Source organism: Dromaius novaehollandiae, chromosome 13, assembly GCF_036370855.1.
Source record: "Dromaius novaehollandiae isolate bDroNov1 chromosome 13, bDroNov1.hap1, whole genome shotgun sequence".
Taxonomy (NCBI): Eukaryota; Metazoa; Chordata; class Aves; order Casuariiformes; family Dromaiidae; genus Dromaius; species Dromaius novaehollandiae.
The window spans coordinates 13,899,015-13,916,960 of record NC_088110.1 but is presented as its reverse complement, the minus strand read 5'-3'; the positions used below and the strand labels follow the sequence as shown (position 1 = coordinate 13,916,960).

Sequence of the window (17,946 nt, the reverse complement as noted above, 5' to 3'; positions counted from 1 at the left end):
AAGGGCATTTCGAAGTCCAATTTTTGTAATGGGTTTACACTTATGTTTTCGGGTAGCTGGACGTGATTTAGGCAGGCATGTTTCCGTAAGAATTGTGTGTAGGAGGATGGCGTTCTCCGGGAGTACCCTGAAACTTCAGGGTAACACTGAGGGTTGCAGGAGGCATTTATCTAGTTGTCTGTCTTGGCAGTCTCTGAACATGTCTGAAATTCTCCGATACTGCCAATTACATTTTATGTCCAGTGTTTCTGAGTGGCAGAAAGTGGTAAGAATTGCAACTCTTTCTTCTACTTCTCCATTACTTTTGAGAATATGAAAGTTCAAAGCTTTGAATGAGTTCTGACTGTACTTTTGTCTTCCTTGGAAGCTCGTGAAAAAATTGCATGGTTTTAAATAGGAAATCTGCAGAGAGTGAAGCCTGTGCTTCTGGCACAGCTCGGGTAGATTTCTGACCTCTGGGATAAATAGGAGCAGCTTTGCTTCAAATGTCTGGGGACCAACAGGGCTTTTTCAACAGATGGGGACTGCTTGTGTAGGGCGCGTATATCATGCTTTCCTTGGCACGCTGTTCCTTACGCTGTGCGTATTTCTCTGGAGAAAGAAAATGTTCAATCATCTAGAAAAGTTAAGTCCTCAGGTCAGGGGCAACCTGAATTTAGAAAAATTGTGTTTTCTGTTTTGGTTTAGATTAAGAAAAATGTGTCTGTGTAAGTATTAGATAAAATACACATAAGAGAAAAAATATCCAATTAGACATCTGCATGGCAATGTGTAAGCACAGTCTTTGTAATAAGGCACCCAGCTGCACACGCACTGCTTTTACGCAAGGATCAAGGGGATCCCAGATTTTTTCCAATAGTGTTTTTCCCACTAATAAGAGAAGGCACATGATTTGAACCGAAACTTATAAATTTAATTCTGCTTCTTTATTTCATAAATACTTGTTTCTAATTTCTATGTTTCTAATAACATTTAAAGTAATTATATGTCATACCTGAAACATAAGTTTCAGAAGTTGTGAGTATTAGGGTTTTTTGAGTTTAGGGAACTTTCATTTTCTGTATGTGGCTCATGAATATTTAAGACTGAAGAGACTGCATCTGCAGTGCACACTGATTCTAGGACTTAAAAGGAAACTTGAAAGTGCTGCCTCTTGGGCAGACTGGACATTCGAAATCTGATTTACAGACTTGCGTTGGATTTCCGAAAGCCCTTAAGTATTTTAAGAGCACAAGTACCATTAACTTGAAAGTCAATTAGATGTTTTGAGAATCCAGTCCACAGTCAGTTCTTCCGCAACATGTAAATTCTTTCGCAGAAAAGGCAAGCAAAACATGCAACTACAGAGTGCACACACCAAATTAGGTCTTACCCTTCAGTTAGTTTTGCACAGAATTATTTGCAGTCATGCCTTTAGCATTCCCACTAGGGGCCGAGGAAAGGTCTGCTGCGGCAGGATTAAGATCTTGGGGGCAAAACTTAAAAAAAAAAAATGTAGACCCCAGAAGTTTCAGTGCAGGTATGGAGATTTGGTGAAAAATTTATATTGTATATTTGTAGACAGGAGTCATAACACTTCTTTGCCTTTAAATATTTATGTCCTTGCTGTACTACTCCCAAAGACATAAGTTACCAATAAAACTTTGCATTATTTTTAGTGGATGTTCATTTTGTCTATCTTTAGACTGCCAGTTTCAGTATTTCATTAGGAAACTAGGCTTTCTGTGTATTCAAGGAAGAAAGAGGGGCAGACTGGAAGGTGTGAATACTTTCCTTTGGACTCAGAAGAACAAAGCACAGTGGAAAAACTATAGAGTGTTATGGTATCTTAGTAGGGAAATTACCTAGCTCCCCTTTCTCAAAAGTAGAGGCTTAGTGTGGGAACTAAAAGAAAATATTCCCTGGGCAATGAGAAAGCTTGCCTTTGAGTCTGTAATGCCAGAGACAATGTTTATAGCTATATGATGGCTACACTGTGGTTTGTACTCAGTCTAACGTTACACCAATGTGGAGGAAAAAGAGATGTACTGTTTCTGGATGCTTGAATTTTTATCATATTTAATTTTTCTTGGAACTTGAAAAAACAAAACAAAAACAAAACACCACCCAATATTATTTTCTTTAACAACATCTTGCACCTTCAGCCTATTCTGACAGTGTCTTCTGAGTTTTGGGGTTTTTTTCCTCTTTGGCTGTGCCTGATAATACACATTTGACATAGGTGTTTGCAGGCGATAAGCATTTGAAGTATACATGGGGGCAGCATGCAAGTTAGCAAGTAATTCTGCTGGGAGAGATTTCTGAAGCTGTGCACCTTTCAGCCAACCATACCTTTTAAACAGTTTTTTTTAAATTGATAGTAAAAGGTCCAAGGAAGCAGTGAGATAGTTTAGAACAGTTGCTGTCTTCATTCTTTCCTTCTCACTACAGAGGAATGGGAAGAAAACTGTTTTTGATGCTGTAGCTGTAGTAGCCAGTGTGTCTCCTCTTCCTGTGCTGCTTTTCCTTCCTTGCTCTCATACTCAAAAAATAAAGATGTCATAGCAAAAGAATTGCATCTGTGTTGCCATGCTTTGACAGTATCTCTATTTCTGCCTGCTAATTCTTATGCATACATTATAAGTATAGACACTTCAGTTTACATTTCTCTCTTTCATAATACTATTTATTTATAATATAAAATAAAAACTAATGTGTCAGGTCTCTCTAGAATAGTTTCAGACTACTGAGTGGAATTTCATCTGGAGCAGAAGAAAACTGTTTGAAGAAGGCATTTTCTTCCTAATGCATACAGCCTTCATCTTCCTGAAGGGGCTAAAATTAAGGCTGGACGTGTCTATCTTCAATCTCCCTTTCCTAACAGGAACCCTGATTCTGTTGCGGTCTAACAAACCCATCTAATCTTCGCAGTCCTACCGACTTCTGTCTGTCTTTTTCCTAATCCTGTATCATTTTCTATTCTTTGCTGAAACGGTTGGCTAGAGGGGATCGAGTATGGGGGGAACCGGAGGCCAGTCGGTCATTCAGTAATGACGACTCCTGTGGCAGTTACAGAGCAAGCGGAGAATTATGAGTGCGGAGGGAGGTGGGGGAATAGGCTCTCTTGGCTCTGCGGGCTCTGCTTAGCACTGCCTAGGTAAGGAAATGCATCCGCTGGTGCTGGGAAGGTTAACAGACCTTTGAACACAAATGATCTACTCTGTGGCTCAGTAATGCCAAACGTGGCAGACGTACACGCATATATGTCTATGTGTGTACATCTATATCTACTCTCTATACATGTATATATGTACTCCAGCAATAATCTTAAGTGCTGCTGGAAGAACCAAGGAGAACTCAAATCTAAGTGGTCAGTGACATTTTATGTTGGCCCCCATAAATCTGTTCTCTTAGGAAAAATAGTTTGGAGATGACGACGTGCATGGCTGATTTTGAATCGGTGCCTACTTGTGCCTTAATACACTGGAGAGTTTGTTCAGGAGCGGCTACTGCATCCTTGAGAAAGCATTAGCCTTTTGCTGCTGCCGAGGTCACTGTCTGCTGGGGTTATCTGGTGCACTGGGACGCGTTTCTAAACCAAGTCCTTGGAAGGCTTATTTCAGTGTCTCTCCTTTTCCCCGTTATAGACACATAATCAATACCTGTTACTATTCTTGGCACAAAACAGGTGTCTTCTTTCGGGCAGTCCTTCAGCAGCGTACAAGCGAGTTGCGACCAGTACACTGAAGTGACAGCAAACGTGCTACTCTTTCTGTCTTGCTTCTGAATAAGTTGTATGTTTATAGTCACTTAGCAGGTAGCGCTTAGATGCTAGAATAAGTGTTTCTGGAAAAGTGTGAACTCTGTGTAAGAGATTGTTACACCTCCATCTATAACGCATCTCAAAGGGCTGAGGTTCCTACTTTTCCTGCAGGTACCCAGGGTTCAACCTGTAAGAAAGGACAGGCTGTCACGGCGTGGCTGCAATGCATAGGGAGTGAAAGCTATGTGAGCAAGTTTGGCAGGTGGCTTAGGACTATCCCAGGAATGTGTGCTCCGTACCTGTGCTCTACCTGCCCTGCCTGGCGTGTAGCTGCTGTGGGCACCGACGTGTTTGGGGGCAGTTATCTCTGCTTCGGACCTGCGAGGCTGCACGGCTTCAGCCGCTGTGGTTCAGATTCTTTTCCATTCTCCCCAAGCCCTGGCCAGCCTCCTAGAGCTGTAAATGAGTCTTAATTAGAAGGCATAAAATTAGTATGCCAGGATTCTCTTAATTGGGATACCACAGTGGACCTATTATCTCACTTAAAGGAAAAGTAATTTATTCTGCAGAGCTTTGAATGTGGCGTATTCACATGTGGTATGAAGAATCCATGGGCTTATCAAATGATAGGTCTAAAAAGGCAAAGTACAGTATCAATTAAGGTAAATACATAAGATATTCACCACGTTTCATTTTTTATGTTTTGTATTTTTATAGTCTTTATAGTTGCTTATTTGATAAAAGACAAGAGAAGTATTCTGTGCCTGCTCAACACCTGGTGAAACACCACTTAACTTCTCAAAGCTGACCAAATATGTCTCTATTAAGCAGGATATTTCATAATGCTGTCATGCTCAAGCAGCAGGTATTGTCAGTCAGTATCATGAAACAGAATTTGGTTTTCTTGAAGAAATGTCAGTTTAGAGATTTCTGAGTAACAGCGACTAATCTGCTATACTGGTAATGCTACTGACCATGCAGGAGACTGCTTTGATGTTAATTTGAGGCGCTTTAAACAGAATTTTTTTTTAATGAAGATAGCTGCTTTTTCATGTATGTGAACATATATGAAAAATATATCCATGATTATTTTGGATTTATTGAAACCTCATAGCTGCTCACTCAGACTTTGGGTTCATATTCTACAGATGAAGGCATCTAACACAAGCTAAAATATGAAGGCTTAACATTCAGATATCTATCGAGGATATGAGGGTAATGAAATAGATGTGTACAAATGATTACCATAAGGTATCATATGGTAATTGAACATGGAAATAAGATTTACATGTTCACGTGAATTTTGACACACACATTGGCGTGCCTAAAGGTTTGAAATCAGAGGTGATCATCTCTGCTGTAATTCTGAGTAACAGAAATAATCATTTACACACAACCTTTCAACATCTTATTTCCTGACCCCCAGTATGGAAACCCACAGATTTTTATATCTTTTAAAATACTAGTTTTCTATTTTAAATGTGGGTTGATAGGAGAATGGAACAGGATAGGAGAATGGCTTGATTATGGGTGGAGAGCTGACCTTTTGTTTTGAATTTAAAACACGTTTCCCTCTCCCGCAGAATTCTCAGTTTTCCTATTACCAGAATCAACATTATCTGTCAGCAATACAAAGGGTGAATGTAATTAACCACCCACTCGCTTGGAACAAGTAGTACCTTGATTCATTTAATTTAGAACATCTAAAACTGTCAGCGACTTACCATCTGCTAAGGGTACCTGCCGTAGTCTGAAATGCCCTCTTAGCTGTACGCTGGTTCAGTTATGTAAGAGATATCCAGTTTCCTCATCTGTATTTTGAGAATGTGTTTGTGTAGTTTCTACTTAAATAAAGGCTGAGCGACATAAATTGCTTCAGAAGTTGTAAATTAATTGCTCCCCAAATCAAATCGGTAAGGCCTCTGATGTAATTTGTGTCAATACTATAGTAAAAAGAGATCACACAGCATCAATAATTGACTATATGTATCCAAATGAAGAACTCTTAATTCTGCAAATATTTCCGTGAGCCATGTATCCCAGCTGTTTTCCCCTTATCTCTTAAAATATTTCAGAAGGGGCACTGGGACACCAAGCAGTCCACGGAGTGCAGTCGAGAGCTGCTGGCTGCTGAGACTGGCTGCTCTTTACAAAGCAAGGTTTCCTTCTCTCCCTCTCCTCTCCTTTCCCTCTTCTCCTGTGTCTAATTTAATAAAATGCTAAAAGATGGAATTTGAAATTTAATGTTTTGATTTCTACTTCAAATTTTGGTGCTAATAAGTTATATTGACAAACCATAGTCATTACAATCGTGATGTAGCTTTGATAGACAAGAAGAGGCTTGAGCTGGTCACCTTCCCTCACCTCTGGAGTGGTTGGTTTGACTGACAGATGAGACATGTTTTATGGCATAGGAAGATGTTGTAGATTGTTGTTTTCTGTACTGCATCTGTTATGCAGATAAATACATGTCACTTCCCAGTTTTGTCAGCCTGGCGACTTTCAAGACCGCTGTGCTTGCTCCCGAGTTAGCCTTACAGCTGCCTGCCCTAATTTGCGTTCTACTAGAAATTGAAAACAAGTCTTTTAAAAAAGCAAATTCGTGAAATCAGTGTTAATAGTACAAGTGATCCCAAAGTTCACTGCTGTTATTTGGTGGAAAGGAGAAAATACATTGCTCTTGAATGGGAAATATAACACCAGAGACTATGTTAAAATTAAAACATGAAATGTACCCGATAAAATAAGGTAACAGTGGCTTATGATTTCTATTGCATCTATGACTTGGCATCAAATGCTGCAAATATACAAAGGCTGGGATCACAATCCCCAGAAGCTAGCAAAACTCTTTCCTATGGCTTCAATATACTTCAGAGGAGAAAGTGGATTTTTTTTTTTCCTGTGTCAAGTATATAGTCACTTAATTTATTTTTTTTAAATACCCAGGAGTCTCTTGTCTTGCGGTGTTACAAATCTCGGCAGGTTCAGAGTCTAATTTGTAAACATAACTAGTACAGATTCAAGAATTTTTCAGAGTCTTTTTCTAACTTGGCCTGTGTATTTCCCACGTCTTGAAAGAAGCAAAAAGATTTGGAAATACTACAGAAAATACACACGGAGTATTTTTGAAATCGGTTCAGCTTTTTAGGAGTGCTGTGGAAAAGACTCATTCTTGTGGCCCTTTCGCCCCTTCCCACCCTCAGCTCCTCCTCAGAAGCATGTTGTGTGCCTTTAGATTAAATTGGCGTTGTCAGTATGGAAAATGCATTTTTTTTGTTCCACATCTGCCTTTTATTTTGGGTCAAGGGCCAGCAGTTTTACCTGTGGTCTAGTTCTTCTGCTTTTTCAGCTGTGCAGCCTTAAGGAAAATAGATGTTGGCATTTGTGCATGGTTCAGTAGGATGTTATGTATAGAGCAGTAACAATTTCCGCACTCTTTTTTTTTTTTTTTTGTAGCTTCCAGAATTCTTTCCTAAAACTACCTATTTTAATCTTCCTTGTGGCTCTTCAGAGTTCTTCCATGTTATGGCATGTCCGTGGTGGAAAATGGTTGCTCTGAGTGCCCTGGAGGAAAGCCTGTCCTTCGAACTGGTAGCGGAGAAGCAATGCTGGGGCTAGGTTTTTGCATCATGCCCTAGAAAATGTGTCACTTTGGCCCTGGATGTTGCCACTTTTCTCTAAAGTGAAGCCAGCACCATGTTCACCCTCCTCTTCCGATTCACTAGCTTTTGCCACAAGGTGCTGTCCTGCCTGTGTGGTGCAAGTCGGGCAGTCTGGATTTTTTTTAATGGTTAGGGCTGCTCTGTAACCTTGACTTCTTATCTGAAACTTGAACAGCCTTGGTCAGATGGGGACAATCTATTCAAACAGACTGTCTCCCAGGATGGGTGGCTGGTTTGGTTTGAGTGTGGATGATACGATCCCCGGCCCCTTGGAGGAATCTGCCAGCAAAGGTGCAAATGGTAGTTGTGCTTTTCTCCGGGGGGAACTGACTTCAAATCTGTCATTCATCCTATGCTGGCTCTTGGATAGCTACCAGAGAGTAGCTGCTTTGCAGGACAGAGGGATCTGAACACAAACTGAGTAAGTTCATGTGACTGTTCTGAAATCCTGAGGATTTCAGAAGGGAGTCAAGGCTCAGTTCTCTCCCTCTTCCTGCTGGCCCTGATCAAAACTGAACCGCATCATTACCTGGCTCCTCTCCTGCCATCGCTATCCTGGCGGATCCAGTGTTTGGAGAGTGCTCTAGGATTCAAAGTCATTCTTGCTTTTACAATTATTGCTATCTCAAGCTGTGCAGATTACTGAGTTTTCAGTTTTGGAAAAATTTTGTTCCACCTCCACTCATACTACTTTTTTCTGCATACTGAAAAGGAAACTTTTAAGATGTGAAGGCTTAAAAATGTTTGGAGAATTTTGATAAAATGGAAATACATTTCTAAATGAAAAGACAAGCAAAATATTTTAATTTTTAAAATGTATTTTTTAAATCAAATATTTTGAAGTAAAAACAAAACTGGGAAATGTGATGGACCTGAATTTGCTATGATACCTTCAGAGGCAAACTTCAGATTCAGCTGAGACAATTCACTAGATCACATTTTCACTAGGTAAATAGGTCATATTAAAGGGGTTTTGTTTTTAAGTGGACCCCATGGGCGTATGATCTGCCACTCTGTGCTTATTTAACCCTGTTAATTTTAGCTGAGGGTCTGCATGGAGTGAAGCTGGGGCAAAGCCGGGCCGTTCTCTGCCTGGGGCCTAGTCGGTCACGCTTTCTGTGGCGCCACGGGTAGCCCGGGAGGCCGTGGCGGCGGGCGGGCAGCGGGCGAGGCACAGCGGGATGCAGCCCCCTGCCCAGCTCCCAGCGCGGCGCCTCCCGGCCTGCCGCCGCCCGCGCTCTCCTGCCTTGACAAAGCACAACGTTGGACAGGCTGCTACGAAATATTTCTCTTTTTCGGTGTGTTGTCTGTTTGCTTGTTTTAAAAAAAAAAAAAACAACCCCCCCCCCATCATTTTGATAACAGGCAGTAAAATCATTCCGTAAATAGCAATATTCATCCTTATTCTGTGAGTAGAAATGCCTGGCTAGGAGCTTTGGAATGAGTCAAATGATTCATTTTACAGGTGAATTTCATCCTTTTCAGTGTAAGGAAGTAAGTAATTTCCTTTTGTTTTACAAGGCCGATCTGTAGGCTGAATCATGGGCGGTCAGGCTGCAGACTTTGTTTTGATAGAGAAGAGTGTGTGTGCGTGTGTGTGTGTGTGTGTGTGTGAGCACTGAGACGCCCAGCTGCAAGCTTCCCTCCTCCCCGGCACGGGCCCTCTCGTGCGGTCAGCAGTGTACCTCACACCTTTTTTCTTTTTTTAATCAGTTCTCAGTGCCTCTCCTGCACCATTTTTACTGCCTATCAAGCACCCTAGGAACAGTGTAACCGTTGCGCGAGCCAGCTCCCCTGCGCGAGGTCGTTCGGAAGCTGGTACCCTGCGACGCGCCCGGGCTGCGCTGTGCCGCCGTTTGGGTGCTTGGCAGTACGATACCAGACCTTTAACATCACGTCAGACATTTTAATGCTAAAAGCTAGCTTTGCTTTTCTAATAATTTTCCTCAAAAAACCCTGTTTTCATTCCTGAAAGTGGCTCGCGTGCCAGGTCTCTGCTTTAGTGTGTGAAGTCTCCAGTCTGGGAGTGGTGGGGTTCCCTGGGCCTCACTGAGCGCACGTGCTGGAGGTCTCTCTTTCACGGGTACCTTCGCTGCATCCCTGCTTCTGGCTCCTGCTGTCTGGAAATTGCTCTCTTTCCGTAACTAGTGCCTTTCAGTGACTGTTTTCATTTTGGTTTGATATGTTTGCAGACCGTGTCCATTTTTCTTTAAAATGGCCCGTATGTGCTGTGTGCAAAAGCAACCATTTCGCTTGCATCTTAAGTTAAAGTGACATTGTCAAGGTTAGTAAGACTCAAATCCGACCCTCTTTAAAAGAAAACAAAACCCTCCCCAAATACCTGAAAACCTCATGAAAGTATATTGAGTTATTTTTTTCCCCTTAAATAAATTAAACTACTCATTCTTTTATGAGGAAGATAGGAGGGATAGGAGAAAGGAAGATAGGAGTACAGAGGGGAAAAAAGGAAATACCCATCAAGAGCACAATTTATTACAAAAAAAGGACACCAAAATATATGCAAGACAGGAAAAGAGTAACATGATGATACAGAATTGAGGAAAAATAACTTTGTTTTTGAGCATCCAAGAAATTCCTAAACTAGATGAAGAAAAATGATATATGCTACTGTCTTTTTACAAGGCTGCAGTAGGGTGCTCGAGATGTCCTAGGGACAGTCATTGTTAATATCTTAATGTGGTAATGCTTTTTTGCTGAAACACTTCATCGTTGTTATATTTCTATGTCACTTCATGTTAATATCTGAGATGTTATTTGCTTGCAATTTTGAGAAATGCTTATCCGTTTTTAATAGAAATTATAAAAATATAAGATCAGAATAAAATACAATTTTAATGAAAGAAGCATATATATGTTAAGGTGTATTTTTATGCTGCTGCACTGCACAAAGCTTTAGTAGCAAAAGCCAGTGTTACACAACTCTTCTGGTTATAACTTTCTCTAGTATTTCAAAACACAGTTTGATGAAATATAGGCCAGATTATGATACAGAAAGTAGATGATTTTGGAGACGCATGCAACACAGTAATGCTCTTGGCATCAACTACTTTTTGGAGCAGGAGAGGAGAGAATTTGAATAATACCAAGACCCCTCACCGACTGGCAGCAAAACAGAAGTTTGTTGCATCTGAAATAAGCAAACTTGCAGCTCTGCTTCTGGGGTTTCCTTTGGGGTGTGATGAAGAACGATGCTCGCCTACAAGAAATGCTTAGCCAGTTGCTAGGATAACTATTCTTTGCTGAAGTGTCCTTCTGTTGAACTCTTTCATCAGTAACATGTTGCATAGAGTGAAACTGAATTAAGTTGGTTTAATTTCAGAAATGGATCTCATCTCATGTGATCGCTGTTCTTTATATGTCTTAATCCTTACTGTTCAGTCTACACTGAGAACATTTAATCCATTTGGATTTGTTTTTATGTCAGGATGTCATACAATAAATCTTTCTTTTTCATTTCTTCTTTCATTCCTATGTGTTAGCAAGTTGCCATACTACCAAAAATAGGTATTAAAAATGCTAAATTAAAGATAGCTATTTAATATGTTGCCTTTCATTCTGAAATATATATAATACTTTGTGGTTTGTGGAATGGAAGAAATAATCTTTTTTTAAAATGTTATAAGTTTTGACTTAAATTCCTCAAGCATCAGTCTCTAATGAATATTTCCTTCTTATAAATATATAAAATAGATTTCTTCAATTCTTGTGGTTTTGCTTCCATTTCATTTATTAATGTGAATCAATATTCCTTCTTGTATAACTCGCTCATATAGGTATGAATAATACAGGGTACATACTCTGCATTGAAAATTTCTGGCTCCTTTTATTATGTACTATGTGCTTCTGTTCTACATTTTTACACTTATAATTCAGTACATCAATCATTTAATTCCATTTTAATAAGTTGCTTGTGAACCCCTCGAAAGCTAGTCCAATTTAATAATATTAGAGAACAAGAACTTTCATAAAAATTAACTCCATTGTATTTCCTCACTACTGAAGGCAGGTCAGGCCGAAAGAACCCTACAATAGCTCTGTAGGAATAGTTTGTATTTGTTTTTTAATTAAGACATTTTAAAAGTGAGTTCCTTTTAAAAGTTCATTGGTGACGGTTATTGAAAATTTATTTGGGCCATTTTGGTTATATTACCCCTATTAGTGGAATAATTTACTAAATTATGATTGCCCTTTTTAACTGTGTGCAGGGATTTGATTTTAGCTGGTCTCCCTTTTTATGCGAAACATTTCAGATCCATAGGAAGCTCTCTGACAAGCTGGATTTTATTAGTGATAGAGTTTTACCATAGCCACTTAGATGGAAAAAGTCATTTATTCATTTATTAGTCATTTATTCTTCCCTTTTTTCCACCAAGGTGCAGCAGTGTTACCAGCGGAAGAAAAAGTGTTGTCTGTTTTTTAAATGGCATGAGTAATAAATTTACCATAACGTCTACATTTAAAGAATCCTCTCCATTAGGAAATCAGGTTGGGATTTTCAAAGGACAGTGAAACAGTTATATGCCTAAATGTCACTGACTTATGTTAAGGATTTGTCAACTCACTTGCCTTTGGAAATCTGACCTTTTTTCTTAGGAAGTAATTTCTCTTTGCTTACTGTTATTCTCCTGAACTCTTGTTTAACAACTCGTCTCCATGCTTTTCCTTAGACCTGCTTTTGCTTGTTGCTGTGCCATATCAATATCATAACTGAACATTATTTTGTCCAAAAAAGGGTATTACAAAATCCAATAAAACCCTTTTTTTCTTGGGTAATATGTAAGGCAAGCTTCTCTTTTCTCTAAATTCTTGTAATTCTCTTTTATTTCTCCTCTCACTGTTGTCAAGGATCTGCTCTGTCAGAGAGGCTCTGTATTAAGGTGCTGTGAGAGCAGAAGGAAGCATGTCGGAAGTGGGCTGTGGGAAACAATGCACGAATGCGAGAGAACAGAGGCTCGCAAAATCACTTAATAATACTAATACTGTTGATACCATCAACTTTGCTCTCCAGGGAAGTGGAAATCCCTTGTTGTTTTAGGCATGAGTTTAAAAACCTCAATTCTCCTTATGAAATCTGCTTTTTTTCTGCTGAAGAAAAATGGCAGTGTTTCCATCAATCAAAAAATGCAGCCCAGCAGATCTTTCCATCTCTGTTATCTGTGGTCTCCTAAGTTGTTCACTATTATCTCCCACCCCTCCATATTATTGACTTATTATTTATAAATGTGCCCCTTCAAATATAAATTTGTATATACTCAATTCTCATCTATTTTATTGTAAAAATAAATCTTGCACTTTTCAGGGCTGAGTCTTCTTCACTTCATCCTATTTTATTTCTAACCACCTCTGGTACAGCCTTTACTGATGTTTATAATATCCTTTTACTTTTCTGGTACAGCCTTTACTGATGTTTATAATATCCTTTTACTTTTGTATAGAGTACTTTCACAGTTGCTCCAACAGAGAGAAATATCACCCTATAGGGGTCCAAGAGGATATGAATTTTCATGACCCCTTTCATACGTATAAAATTGACAGGGGTTTGCCTTTCCAAAGAGGAACGAGGACTTGATTCCTGAAACAAAGTCAGAGACATTTGCTCTTTAAACTGCTTTAAAGCCAAAGAATGCGTCAATTAAAAAAAAAAGGAATAAAATTAGTGGACCTTGCTTTTCTGAATTGGAATTAACTTACTCCTTTCTGACTGAGTAGAGAAAGGTAGGAAGTCAGGAGGCAAAAGCATAATGCTCCATTACTTTTTCTTCCAACAGACAAGGTGCTTGTAAGGATTGAATGGAATATCTTAATGCATCATGTTCTGTCAAACTGAATTACATATCATACTCTCGAACAGGTTTTTAAATATAATACCTTAGAAGGGAAGGGAAGTTGCTGATAAATATAAATGACATGCTGTGCTTAAAATGTAACAAAGATAAAAATAAATAAAAAGGGTAAAGTGTAGAGAAGCTGAATACACAGATCTAAAGGAATTTAGGGGCATTTTTTCCCTCTTCATTCAGGAAAGAGACAGCAATCTATACTGAAGTCTCAAAAGAGAGGTGCAGACAGGACTCAGCTGTTGTCTTTTTACAGAAATAGACTATCATTAATACCATTGATGACAAAATTCATCACCATCAGCTGTCCAGCCAGGTAGAAGAAGAAGCAGTCATTCTTTCTGAGAACAGCTCCTACAGTTAGGGGTCACATAAGACATTCACTGTTTCCTTTGTACTGATTACAAACTATTTATTTATTTGGAATCATGACAGACCTTGAGCTCACTTTGTCACTTATTTATAGGTACTGCTGGGAGGAAAATGAAGGATCTACTACTTGCGCTTGATATAGTCTTCAGTCTGCCATTGTACTTCAAGGTGAGCTTGACCATGCTCTTGAACAGTTACAAATTCTGTCGTAAAGGCTCTTTGGAAGTTTTCTGGACAATGTTTGGTTTACTTGGACATCACGGTGTATCGTCTTATAAGCTGTTTGGGGAATGTAAGGAATAGAAATCCTAGGACTGTACATGGGTCTTCACTCACTAACAGGCATTACTAAAATAGATATTTCCAGCTGGATAAACCAGAACAGTTTGAACAGTGTCAAACACCTACTCTCTTCTACTTAAGAATAAAGTTTGCCTCCCCCTCAAACTAGGTTCTGCCATCCTGTGAAAAAAAGAGCCAGATAACCTATGGAGACCAGTAGAGATTTTGCTGTCGCCTTTTCTGTAGAAGATGCTCAGTTACAATGGGCAAATCTAAGGGTGGATAAATAGATGACTGTATAATACACTTGCTTGAAAAGGAAATAGAGGACAATACCAAATACTCTCCATATTTACATATTCATTTCATTTTAAGAACAGATTGTAACTGAAGTATGTTTGAAAGAAATGGAGTCAAATTAGCATCCGTTCCATCCTAATTAATGCATTGCTCTAATGTATATCTGTTTAAGCTACTGGGTGTTTCTCGTTTCTTGGGAAAAGGGAAGTAATGCAGGAAGGATTCGCAGGAGGATGAGTTTCAGGAGGACAGACATGTACCTCACCTGCTGCTCTTGCGCTTCTTTCATGCTCAGCAGTCCCACAGAGTTCAGTGGAGTTTGGGAACTCAGTTATGAAGCCAAAATCAGGGAGTGAAAAGATTGATCGAAGTGTATGTTGCAGCCCAGGAGATGTGAATCACTGCAGGAAAGCTGGGGCCAGTTACTTGAGGTCAAATATACAGGATTATACTGTGACTCCAAATACGGAAACTAATACTTGAAGGAAGAATCTGAAATCTTGGCCCTTCAACAGAGGAATTTTCCCAAAGTGCTGGACTTCTAGCAGCATCCATGGACTTGACTGCTCATGTTTGAATGCACCAGTTTGGAAAATCAGTTCAGTTTTTAAACAACTTAAGTAAGGATCAGGGTACATAACTTTCCAACCTCTACACTGGGATTCTTAAATGGCTTTGTGAAGCTAAGCATAATTCCTATTCTGCTGTAGGAATTCTCCTTTATGATAAGCATATTTCCCTAATGGCATGTTTTCTGTATGATCTCTAGAAGCATAATTCTATTTTTAGGTGTGTTACTTAAAAAGTTACACTGATGGCATATCTGAGCATTGCCAGAAACCTCTCAAAATGCTTTAATAAGAATGATTTTAAAGTATTTTCCAGTTTAGTTGTGGCTAGAAATAACTGAAATGAGAAGGCATTAAGAAACTAGTTACATTTCTTTAAAATTGATACTATAGTGTTCATAATGCATTCAGAACAAAATAACATTTTTTATAATTTGTTCATTAGAGAATGTGCCTTAAGGAGAATGAGTTTTATTGCAGTAAACTACAATAGTTATGCAAAGAATAAATTCATGACAAAACAAGGAAATGGATGAAGAATCTTAAAGACCAGTGTACCATAGCATGTGAAATGTCTCTAAATAACATGACTAGTTTAGTTGCTTTCCACATAAAAATCTGAGTAAGAACTATACTTAGAAATATCTTTGACTATGTGTGGGACTTGAAGGAAGAGTAAAGATAAAGAAGTACTGGATTGCAAGAAAATGAAATATTTTGACATGCATTTCATAGTTATTTTCTATAGTTGCCTTTCGCATCTTTCCTCCCTGATGCTTATTATCAGTAGTAATGCAGACGTGACTGCGCAGTACTGACACACTGCTGAACACAAGGTGCATGTCTGTTAAGACTGGAAATACAAAACAAGACAAGTAGCAGCTTTTTCTGCATGCGTCAGTGTCAGTGCAGTGACAGTGTGACACCACTGTGCGCTGCAAGTGCTGTGAAGTTTAACTGAAATTCAGATATATCAAGGTGCTTTACTGAATTCAGATGGCAGATAGTGCTGCCATAATAGCTCCTCAGACGGACGATCCCTTTTGTGGGTTCCCAGGCCCTTGGCTCCCTGCTGCCCGGCGGCCCTCATGCCTTGCCGCTGCCTCCGGCCTCGGGCCCGGAATTCCTTCCTGCATCCCTCCGCGGAGGCGGGTGGGCGCTCAGCCCCATCCATGCACATCGCGTACGTCTCGCCCATTTCTGACCTCACGGACGTTCTGTAACGGTGTCTTACTGGTTACTTCTGCTTGGAGAGGGATCATAACACTGGGCAAATTAAATCTTCTAGTTGCAGAAATCTAGTACGAGGTAAGGATTTATTGAGGGAGTGATGTGGTTTGGGCAAGGTGCCGTTAGTGGCTGTGATCCTGAAGGCATTCTCAGAAAGCGAATAGAAATGCGTAGACTGTTCAAAGCACAAGCGAGCCGCGATGCTAGCTCGTCCTCATGTGTGGTGGAACGCACTGCATGAGATACCGTTTGCTCTGTAGGAGGATCCTGATTGCCACCCTGTTGCTTGCCATGCGACTGAGTGCCCAAACGTAAAGCCCCGGGCTGTGCTCTTTTGTGCTTGGTTCCCTAGGCTCTGAAGGTCTCTTACATTTATATCTCATTACTGGCATGCACCAAAATTTCATAAAAGTCCTTCAAAAGTCTGTAATGTGAAAAGCTGTATTCAATTTTAATTAATCAGAAGGTGGTAGGATTTTCCTTCCTTTCCCTTCCAAGACTCAGAGGTTATGCTTGGCTTGAACAAGGCATTTACTGCAGTATTTGGGTTTCTTTCAAGTGCAGCATCACTTTAGACCCTGAGCAGGTAGTGACAGCCACGCATACCACGCTCCGTCATGTGGGACACAGTGCAGCAACTGTCCCGCTGTTTCTCTGCTCTAATAAATGAGGAACCTGTGGGTAAATTACAACTTGTGGTGCATGATCACGGACATCGTAAGTGGCTGCACCGCAGTTGTCTTAGCAACAGCCACATCCCACAAGCTAAAGAACAGCTTCTTAACTCACGAGCAGATAAAGAGACACTGATGCTGAGTGTCCACATGGAGAAATGCACGCACGTCGTATTAAGTGTTCCCCTCCACATTAGATATAATTTGTAGGAAAAGCCTGTGATAAGCAGTGGATATGCATTTTCTATTTACATGACTGGTTTGCATTTTGCCATGCGCTATGGGACGCTGTAGCCAAGAGGACATGCACCCTGCAAAAAGCAAAATGCCCTTATGTTGTTCTGTCTGTCCAGGGAGGAGGTATTCTGTACATGTGAGATGATGAATTGCAACAGTGGGGCTCATAGAAGATTTTAGTCATGATTAGCCTCATCCAGACAGTTGATATGAAGGAAAGACTCCCATAACTGTTGCTGGCTTTGAATCAAAGCTGTGTTAAAAATGTGCTTCTAGAATCCATTCCCTGTGAGTAAGACCCATTAAAATGAAGTAATTGATTTAGGCACCAAAACTTGAATTACTCAGTTCCTTTTGTAATGCATCTTTTTAAATATATAGTTGTGTGAGGCTGGCAGGATGAATTCAGTTTGTGGACTGTGTAACTCTGCATCTGATACAGCTTTGTGATACAGCAGTATCTGTTTGCTGTGCTTTTATTCTGTGCTGAAAGGAGAGTGATTATTGTGATTGGATAATTTGCAAAGATTTTACTGGGGATTATTAGTTTTACCACTCTAATAAACATATAATTAAGCAATGCATCTGTATTATTGGATCCTAGTCTGCTTTGTACACAATGGATTTACAGCATGTCAGTAAATATTGAAACTGTGACGCGGTAATTAAGATTTACATAAACCTTCTCTGGAAAAAGGACAAAGGATTTTACTGTGAGAATCAGCTGAAGAGTTGCAGTGGTGAGGAAAGTGGCTGAATGCGAGGAGGAAACACTGGCTAGTTCATAGCTTTGCCCCCCAAGCTATCTAGTTGGGTTTACGATTTCAGCCTCAAGTACAGCACAGTCTGCACTTTGAGGGAACAAAAGTCCTTTTCAAAGCCTAGGACAGTGCTCGCTGTTATAAGCCAAGGCAAATGAACATCTAATCTGCAATCTAAGAGATAACCTTGAAGCATGAGAACATATTTGGGAGCTCTCTTCCTGCACTAGACTGTTACAGCTCTACTCAGTTTGACATG

The 17,946-nt window shown here is 39.9% G+C and overlaps 1 protein-coding gene and 1 long non-coding RNA gene across 3 annotated transcripts in view; one reads left to right on the top strand and one right to left on the bottom strand.

The window, feature by feature from the left end:
- The window catches only part of CHST8 (carbohydrate sulfotransferase 8), a 189,417-nt gene that overhangs the window by 84,337 nt on the left and 87,134 nt on the right, over window positions 1-17,946 (bottom strand). The window lies entirely within an intron of this gene.
- LOC135329783 (uncharacterized) overlaps window positions 1-17,946 on the top strand; it is a 127,604-nt gene that overhangs the window by 85,575 nt on the left and 24,083 nt on the right. Inside the window, exon 3 of the long non-coding RNA XR_010391461.1 lies at window positions 13,729-13,802. This is a non-coding gene — a long non-coding RNA (uncharacterized LOC135329783). The remainder of the gene's footprint in view (window positions 1-13,728; window positions 13,803-17,946) is intronic.